The sequence below is a fragment of the Drosophila biarmipes genome, chromosome 3R, assembly GCF_025231255.1.
Source record: "Drosophila biarmipes strain raj3 chromosome 3R, RU_DBia_V1.1, whole genome shotgun sequence".
Taxonomy (NCBI): Eukaryota; Metazoa; Arthropoda; class Insecta; order Diptera; family Drosophilidae; genus Drosophila; species Drosophila biarmipes.
The window spans coordinates 26718353-26727705 of NC_066616.1; positions in this window are offsets into that span (position 1 = coordinate 26718353).

Consider the following 9353-nt stretch of genomic DNA (forward strand, 5'->3'; position numbering starts at 1 on the left):
GCTGATGTGGAGGAGCAAGAAGTCGGAGGCAGTGCAGGGCAGTGGGGACACTGGCTGGCCATTGCCTGCGTCAACCTTTAGTAGCCTTTTGATGACTTTTTGCCGGCGTTGCTGCTGCCGCTTTTGTTGTTGTTGTTGGTGCTGCTCCTGCTGATGTTGATGCTACTGCTACTCTAGATATTGTTGCTGGAACCGCAATTTTCTTGTTGTAGTAACACGCCCCATTGTTCTTGTTGCTGCCGTTGCCGCTGTCGTTGATGGCGTTCAAATGAAAACTTTTCCAATTATTGCGGTGAGCTGCGAGCGGCAAGGAGTCGGAGACAAAGAAAAAAAAAATCGTGAAAAAGGGAATCCCGGCTGAAAGAAAAATCATGGGGCAGACAAACAAGTAAATGAGCATCAAATCGAACTCGTGCGGCGCATAATGAGTGTTCAGTTCACTTCGAATTGGTTTGGGTTTGGGGTTTTTTTTCCCTTTCCGAGTTCCAAGCTACCCCACTTTGCAGCGCCACCCCGGTCATTAATCTAATTTGATGCTTGAAGCCGCCGGCGGGCTGGTAAAATTTAAAATGATTTCTCAACCGTCCTTTTAGGGGACCCAGAAGGTGTACTATATCGATCAAAACATTCGGTTCGGCCCACCAGTTAATGATGATGACGCCCAGACAATGGGACACAACTACAATGACACCCACTAAGCTGCGGCACGCTTCATGACAATGCAATGAGGTCCCTGCGCCCAAGTCCCTAATTCCGCCCAGTGGCGCTGCCTGCTGTTAAAACGCGACCGGAAGTGAGGCCATATTGCTTTCTGTGTTTTCCCCTTTGTATGCCCTGTTTGCCAAAGGATCTGTTATTTTCGGGAAAAATATTAGGACTCGTGGGTAGACAACATCCGACGACCAAGGCTTTTGCTTTTCAAATTTTATTATCCCTCTGGAAAAAATACATTCTAATTTTGTATAATTTATATATTCATATTTAAATTAAAAATGAATTTTAAAATACATTTTGAATGTAATGTAAGGTGTCTAAAGAGTACGCAGTGACTTGTGTTGCACTCTAGTAGTGTATTATAAGTTTCGATTCCAACAATCCTTAATTTCCAAAAAATTTTTCGCTTTTGTCATTTACCGCCTGTTGTTCCCCCACGATGACAATGTGTTTTCTTCTTCTTGGCCTTCCTATGGGTGGGGTTTGCGGACTTGTGGTGCGAGTTCCACTGGGCTTAACATAGGGAAAAGCGGATATAATTTTGTTTGCACGCGGAAGTTTTTTGTTTTGCTCCCGCTTAAATCCTTTTTGCTTAACTAAATCACCAAATTGATTAATAATTGTCGTCATCGTCATGGGCGGCCGTGACTCTTTGTTTGTACCCAAGTTTAATTAAAGTTTAAGCGTTTGTTGCATTAGCACTGCCTTGCCGGCTTTCCGAACAGCCATACTTCCATTCATCCTGAGCGTTTCGTGGGCGTTTTTTGCGGCTGGTATATGTGTCGATTAATTACGCGTCTCGTCTGCGCCAGTGTTGCAAAGTTTAATTAGTTTCGCTTTTAATTGACAGTTGAAAAAGTTCAGGCAGCCTGCCGCATGTCAAATCGAAGGGGCCGGATGATGGCTGGCAGTGCTGGGAGTTGGGGGCCCCACGTCTATTAGTGCTCGCCGGCGAAATCTACTCCAAATTGGCAAGGGAAGGAGTGCGAAAATTACTGGGTCGTTTGTTACCGGGGTTCAATGAAATTGGGTTCAGTTTTATAGTTCACATGGCAGAAATGAATGAGTAATGCGAGAGGATTTTCTTAGCAAAAAGTTACATTCTGAGCCTTGAAAATATGCCATAAAGCTTTCATATTTAGTATATTTTATAATTTATTTTAGAAGTACTGCATTTTTATAAGGCCCCATTTTATGTATGGAGCTTCACCACTCAACCAAAAATGTTTCGAAAAATCCCAGACGCAGCAGAGTTAACGCATTTCCATTTGAAAAGTCAATGAAACAAACATTTACACTTTGTCTTAATTGTTTGGGCCAACAGGCTTTCCATCTTGAAAGGACCCCTCCTGTCGTTAGCTAGAGACTTAAATGGCAACGGCTTCCGTTCCGGCTTCAACTGTATTTCCACTTTTGTGGCTATTCCTGCTTCCACTTTGGCAGTTGGTCCTAACTGTTTCTTGTTGCGTAAGTCAACAGTCGCAATGTTGTGTTAATGTTGGCTATACGTTTTTGCCCCCGCCACCAATACCATCCGCAGCTTCATCTCCATCTCCATCTCCTCGTGCGTGTGAGTGAATGTCCTGTCATTTGTTGACCAAATAAGTACATGGCAAGCAATTTGTATTTGTTTTACTTTTGCCAAGTGCTGAGTCCTGTCCGGTTTGCCAGATCTCCAGCTTGCTGCACGCACCGAAGCCAAAAAGCAAAGGACTCAACTAATTTCATATTAAAACATCGTTTTGCATGCAGGAACACAGGGCAGCATCGGCAGTCCGAAAGACCGAGTGCCAGGACACTCCACACATCCCATTCGTTCTCGGTGCGAAGCGTTTCTAATGAATTTGATGTCCTGGCCGAAAATTCCTTGCCCTTTTCGGTCGAGTGTGTGGGACTGCGGGGGGGAGCCACATAATTGTCGGCCTCATTCCAGGCAGCTGTCAGGAGACAATAGGGCCAGCAATGCAATTAACATTTATGGGATTTTTTAGGCCCCCCTCCCCTTTCATACGGACCAACTCTTCAGCAATCCCACACAAAATCAAAGTCGGTTCGATAATCCAATGATTTCTCCTCCCGTTCGCTCTCAAACGGTCCATAATAAATTGCAAATAAATAGACAGTGAAAGTGAATTACAAATGAGCCGTGTCCAGCGAGGCGCATCGAAAAAAGGGACACCAAAGCGGTCGACAAACCCCGGAATTATCGAAAATTTTTACTCATTATTGAGGCCAGAAGGGCGGACCATAAATTTATGGGCTGTCTCCTTTTTGCCCCGACCAGGAAATTGCCAACAGGCTGAAGCTAAGGGTGTTGCACTGTGATCAATCAGCATAAAGAATTATAAGGAGGAAGGGAAACGCATGGGATACAAACGTATCTATTTTTGCGTGTTGCTTATATAATATATATATATATAATAATCATTGTTCTAATATTGGCAGCTAGTACTTAAAGTTACATTGTAGATTTTAGAGTTGCAAAACGATCTAACGTTCTTAAAGATATGCGCTTATATAGCATTTAAGGAACATCTCAAATTGAGTTATAATGATTATCATTTTAAATATATTATTTTAAAATTTTAAATTCTTCTTTAAGACCAGTATAATATTATTTGCAGTGCAAGGGCTTTCAGCTGAGCGCCATCGAAGCGCTCCTAATCAAAGGGAGAAATTCCATAACAGATACTCAAGCTTATATATGGCCAAGTCCGATTCCGGCCTAGGTCATGTGCGAGTATTTGCGTTTGGCTATTTTCAAATGTTGCTCGTCGTCGATTGGCAATGTAATAAGGCTTCGTCCGCATCATATGTCTATGGCATTCCGCACACATAAACCTGCTTTGGCCTCCGAATCGGATGAGAACATGGCGATGATTGAGGCAGTGAATAAATCACGAGCCAAGTGGCATTAGATGGGCCAAAGAACGTGGAGTGTTGGAGGCGTTTGAATGATGAAAATTGCATGATATGACATTGATTTTGAGTAATAAATAAGTAGGCAAGTTGAAGAGCCCTTGAATATTATAAGAACAATATTTTAAATCTACCGACCAAATCCCCTTGGAATATATTCTACTGTATTCAGCCTTTAATGTAATAATTTTGGGCCTTTGAAAGCATATACCTTTTGTGTAATTCCTGACTGCCTTACTGCTGATTAATCCTGATCATTCATTTATGCCATACCATCCTTAATCCCTCCCCTTTTCCTGGGCACATGCATTTTCAATCGGATTTCCGTTTGGCTTTGTCGCACGCCTTGATTTCTCATTTATCGACTTTCCACTTTATTTGAGCCGGTCCGGCATTGGATTGACCAGACAGTTGGCATCGTGTTTCATTGGTGCCACGCCCCCAGCAACCGCCGCCGCCCCCGGGTCCGTTGGCCATCCACTCTGCGGTTGAGTGGGGCATCATTATTATGCCATGCACAGTTATGTGCCTGACCCGAACGGAAAAATATGTAAAAAGGCCGCGCCGAAATCCTTTACCATTTTTTCTTACTTGCGTTCTGCCCTAGCCCGAAAAATTTGACATATAAAATTCAACTTTTGTGTGGAATTTTTGAGTCCATCTGGGGGCAGGATGGGTGGCGAAGGTCGCAGTGTGTGTGAGTGTGTGTTCCTAATGTCAACTTTTGGGCACCGCCCTGGCAGCAGCTCAATTTCGCTTTATGTTAATTTAAACATGTGCCGCTATGCGCATAAAATATGAACTCTCTTTCTCTTGGATTTTTCCTGCCTTTTTTGTATTTCATTTTATGCTTTTTTTTGCATTATCCAACACTCTGCACCCACACCCCCCAAAAAAGGATAACCAGAGTGTCCGAGTTGCTTTGAGCCCTGGCCTTGCTATTTGTTCATTGTAGTTTCGGGTCAAGTTAGTTTTATTTTCTGTGTGCCAGAGTGTGTGTGCCCAAAGATTCTCCTTTCCTTTGCTCCCTTGGACCAGGAAAAGGGCGGAGGCGGGGCGCCGGGGGCGTGGCACGTCTGGCATGTGTGGCCAAGTGATTTGTATCTGTGTGCTGGTCATATGTTTGCCTGTATGTGTGCGTATACATCTCTCTGATTTCTTCTTGTTGATTTTTATGTTAGCATACTTTTTTTTCCCTCTTCTGACCAGTGTGTGTCTGACAAACAAGGTTCTTCCATATCTGTTGTTGTTTCTACAGAGGTGCTTTAATGGGTCTTATTTCATAAATTTTATATACTACTTGTGTGCGAGCTGAAACAATTGAATTTATTCCGGCTTATTGGAAAGGTGGAGTCAAAAGTGAAGGAGTGCTGCAGATTTTTAACAAAAAGCTAGGAAATTAAGGGTTTTTTGTAAAAACACGCATAACTATTTTATACTAACCTATTAAGTATGTTATAAAAAAAAGTAATTTTCTTTAAAAATGTAGCTGTAAATACATAATTTATGTCGCAGGACATCTGCAAGCCGTTCCCATCCCTTAGTTATGATCAACTTTTAGTCAATCTCTTTTTCATTTGTGGGATAAAAATGGGATTAGTGCTTGTTCTTCCACAATCCCTTGACCTTGAATCTAAATTATGTTTGCTTACACGATTTTCGGTTGGCTTTTATTTACCTTTTCAGTATTTTTGGGTCTTACACATGAGCTAAAATTTTCATTTTATTTCGGTTTGCTTGTTCGGGGTCTGGGTCTCATTTGTTCTGCAGATGTATGTGCCATTTAAGTAAATTGAAAATGCAGGCATTTTTCTGTGGACTCACATGTGTTTCGGTCAAAGGCCTTTGTCGTATTCTATTTCATCTTCTAATTATGAACGTTTTTTAATTAAATGCCTAGGTTAAAAGCATTTCTGCATGACCCGCAAAAGGTTTCGTTTTAATTAAAATTTGTACCAAGAAATCAAAGGCAATGGTCTGTGTGGGGAGAGGATGGTGGGGTAATCTATCTGGGAAAATGTTTTATAGGGATGGGAAGTTGTTGTCGTGTCCTCGGCACATTTGTCAATTTATATTGCTTTCACTTGGCGTCGCTCTCCCTCTGTGACTGAATTTTTCGCTGCTCGGGGGCATTTATCAAAGCAATTGCCATAAATTTGCAAGTGCCCCAGCAGATTAACAGTCGAAATAGGCTATCTGTGCCCCGGCCCTTGTTGCTCCACTGTCGAAACAACAATTTGTGGCAAACAAAATGCAAAATTAACTGCATTTTGCAGCGGCCATCCAGTGAGTGTGTGTACAGAGGATATTTGACCCTATCTGCGAAATGCGAGCAACGTGCGGCACTTAAAACTTTCCCAACCCCTCCCCACGTTAACCCCCTAAAGCGCCCCCTTAACCCCACTCCGGCGCACAGCACACAATGACCGGCTTTGAATAGGGCTAATTGTATTGGTAATGCGCATGAAAGCTTTTGATTATGGCCGCCATCGTGAGTCGCCAATCTCTACCGCCTCTCGAGCGCTCACACTCACACTCCCATTTCCATGCCCATTCCATCTCTGATTAGCTTTTACAAATTGCAACAGTGTCATTTGTTACACGCCCCAGCAACAACAACTGCATTTAATTTATTTGCAGTGCAACAGAACACTGGCACAAGTACAAATACGGGAATAAAAACAACACAAACACGAACGGCAATCGCAATCGCAACACCACGGCAACACAATGACTCATTGTCGTGTGCGTATTATTGGCTTAGTGCCAAAAAAGTGTCAATGCATAAAATATTTATTGCCTGGTCAGGACAAACATAAACGGGCGATTGCAATAACCACCCGATGGACCCACAATTTTCACCTCCCCACCCACGGTTTTTCACTTAGATCTGAGCCAAATTGACATTGAACACGTGGAGATGAAATGAAATCGGTCAGCCAGTTTAATTGAATCCAAATTAAAGGTTCAATTGATGTGGAAATTATCTAAAAAGGTTAAATTGACTTGTGCAGAAAATTCAATTTATTATATTATCCACATTCTAAGCTCCTCGGTTTACCTTAGTCCTGTCTCCTGCAATACTAGACTCCATAGCCTGAGAAATTGTATCCCGATTTGTACGTGGGAGACCTCTTTGAGTTTGTGACCGAATTCCCTAAAAATCTACATCAAAATATCTCTTTTACACGAGGGTCAAAATTTTAACCCATTTTCATGTTCGATTTTTCCATAGTTCCAAGGAAACCCCGAATGGGACCCCAAATCTGCACCTATAGACCCCATAACTTGACCAATTGTATCCCGATTTGGACGTGGGATACCTCTCTGAGTTTGTGATCGAATTCCCTAAAAATCTACATCAAAATATATTATTTACACGAGGGTCAAAATTTTAAGCGATTTTCATGTTCGATTTTTCCATAGTTATAAGGGAACCCCGAATGGGACCCCAAATCTGCAATTCTAGACCGCATAACTTGACCAATTGTATCCCGATTTGGACGTGGGATACCTCTCTGAGTTTGTGATCGAATTCCCTAAAAATCTACATCAAAATATCTCTTTTACACGAGGGTCAAAATTTTAACCCATTTTCATGTTCGATTTTTTTGTAAATCCGAGGGCCTTCAGAATGGGTACCCAAAACTGCACTTCCAACTTTCATAACTAGGCTTATTCTATACCGATTTAGATGAGGGATATCTCTATGAGTTTGTAATGGAATTCTCTAATATTCTACATAAAAAGATTTGTTTTATCAGATGGTCAATATTTCAGCCCATTTTCATGTTCGATTTTCCCTAATTCCAAGAGATTCCCAGTAGATCCTCAAAACTATAATAATTTACGTTTAAATTTATTTTAAGGATTAAACTTTAAACCCTTTAGCTACTCAGTAACTAGTTTTGAGGAGTTAAACACAGGCTACTGAAATTTAAAATCTCTCTCATCGAAGTAAGACAAACTGTTATCTTGCTATCAGTTTCCTTGGAGCAATTGCCTTGTCACAGCTCAATGGCAATTAAACAACTCCTCCACTATGCATTGGAACTTCCAATTTTGCTAAATAAACAAACTTTGCACAAGACAAACAAATTGACAGGCGGACGGACAATGGCAAACTGCTCGGTGCTCGGTACTCGGTTCTAGGTGCTCCTCCTGCTGCAGTTCGTCTGCAGTTTCTCCGGTGGAAGAACAACATTTAAAATGCTCAGCTTTTCTCCTCAGAAAGGACTGCTAATCAAGGACCAGAGACCCAAACGGCTGCCATTTATCTCAGCCTTTTTTCGGGGCGATGCCAAAGTTTTGTTCTCGTTCTCATCGTTCTCGTCGGACTCTTCTCCTTTTTTGTATCTCAAATTAATCGATTTAATTGAAGACTGCAACGGGATGTAAGGAAAACTTGTTCTCGACTCTGCCACGTTATTTCAGTTTATTTACAATTGAAATTTTCCCAAAGGAACGAAGGAGTTGTGCACAGAAGAAAATCGAAACAATATCAGTTCACGCATTTTCCAATCAGTTTCTTTATTATGAAAGTGATCTGTATGGTATTTAGACAAAAATTGCCATCGACCAATTGATTTTTAATGAATTAATTATGAAGGGAATACTTTTTATGTTTTCTACGATCTATTCTGAAATGATATAGCTAAAAATACAAACTATATTTTTATTTATAAAGTAATATATTTTTTTACATAGGTATTTCTCTCTGTGAGATAATTTAACATGCCCAGCAAAAAACAATCAGCTGCCGGTTATTTTGGAAGCGATTGATGCTGTCCGATGGGGAAGAGAAGGAGCATTCAGCGGCTGATGGAGCATCTTTGCCTGGCTGTGCTGAAAGGTGCACGAAATGGCGCACATTCCCAGATGAAACCGAAGGTGCAGGAGGTGTCCCTCCCGGTGAAGCATCTCCTCCTCCGCCAAATGTAAATAACTAAGCCGCCGGCAAGGTTGCCCCGATCCACTGAAGCCGTGTAGTGTGGCACTCGTAAATAGTTTTTGCCTGCGAGTGAAAAGTAAACACATTTAGTTTGAGTGCAAATCGAGTTTGAATTTGCTTAAAGGTGCACAGCACCAGAGCCCAGAACCCAGACTCTTGGCCCCTTGGACCCACCCGTGTTTCCTGTGGAAATGGAGCAAATGGAGCTGCTCTTGCCAGGAGCAACTAACTAGATTTGCCAAATGCATTAAGCGTGAGCGGAAACGGAAAAAAATACATTTGGCTCAGGTGCTTCTTTCCAAGAAACATATGGAGAAAAGTGTGATTGTGTGTTGTGGTAAAATAAATTATAAAAATTAAAATCAACAAAAAGAAAATAAAATAAAGGCAGAAAATTGTTTAAATTAAAGGAATTCTATTATTATAAAAATTCTTTATATACCTATAAGTATTTAAAATTAATAAAGATTAATTTGTTGGCTTATTCCCACTTGAATAGCTTCTATAAAGATTTTTCTTACCCATCTGCTTTTCCACTCACCTCTCGTCACTGCCTTGTTTACAGAACTCTTTTAATGGCAAAATGTCAGCTGTCTTCCGTGTACTACTGCATTTGCTACTTTTTTCTCTGCCATTTCGAAAGCTGAACAATTCAATTAAATGCTCAGCGAAATTATATTTCCACTGCAGGCCGCGAGAAGTTTTTGTTGAGTATTGCCAGTGACAGTGGCAGTTGGCAACTAAAATAGAACTAATTCCATATGCCTTG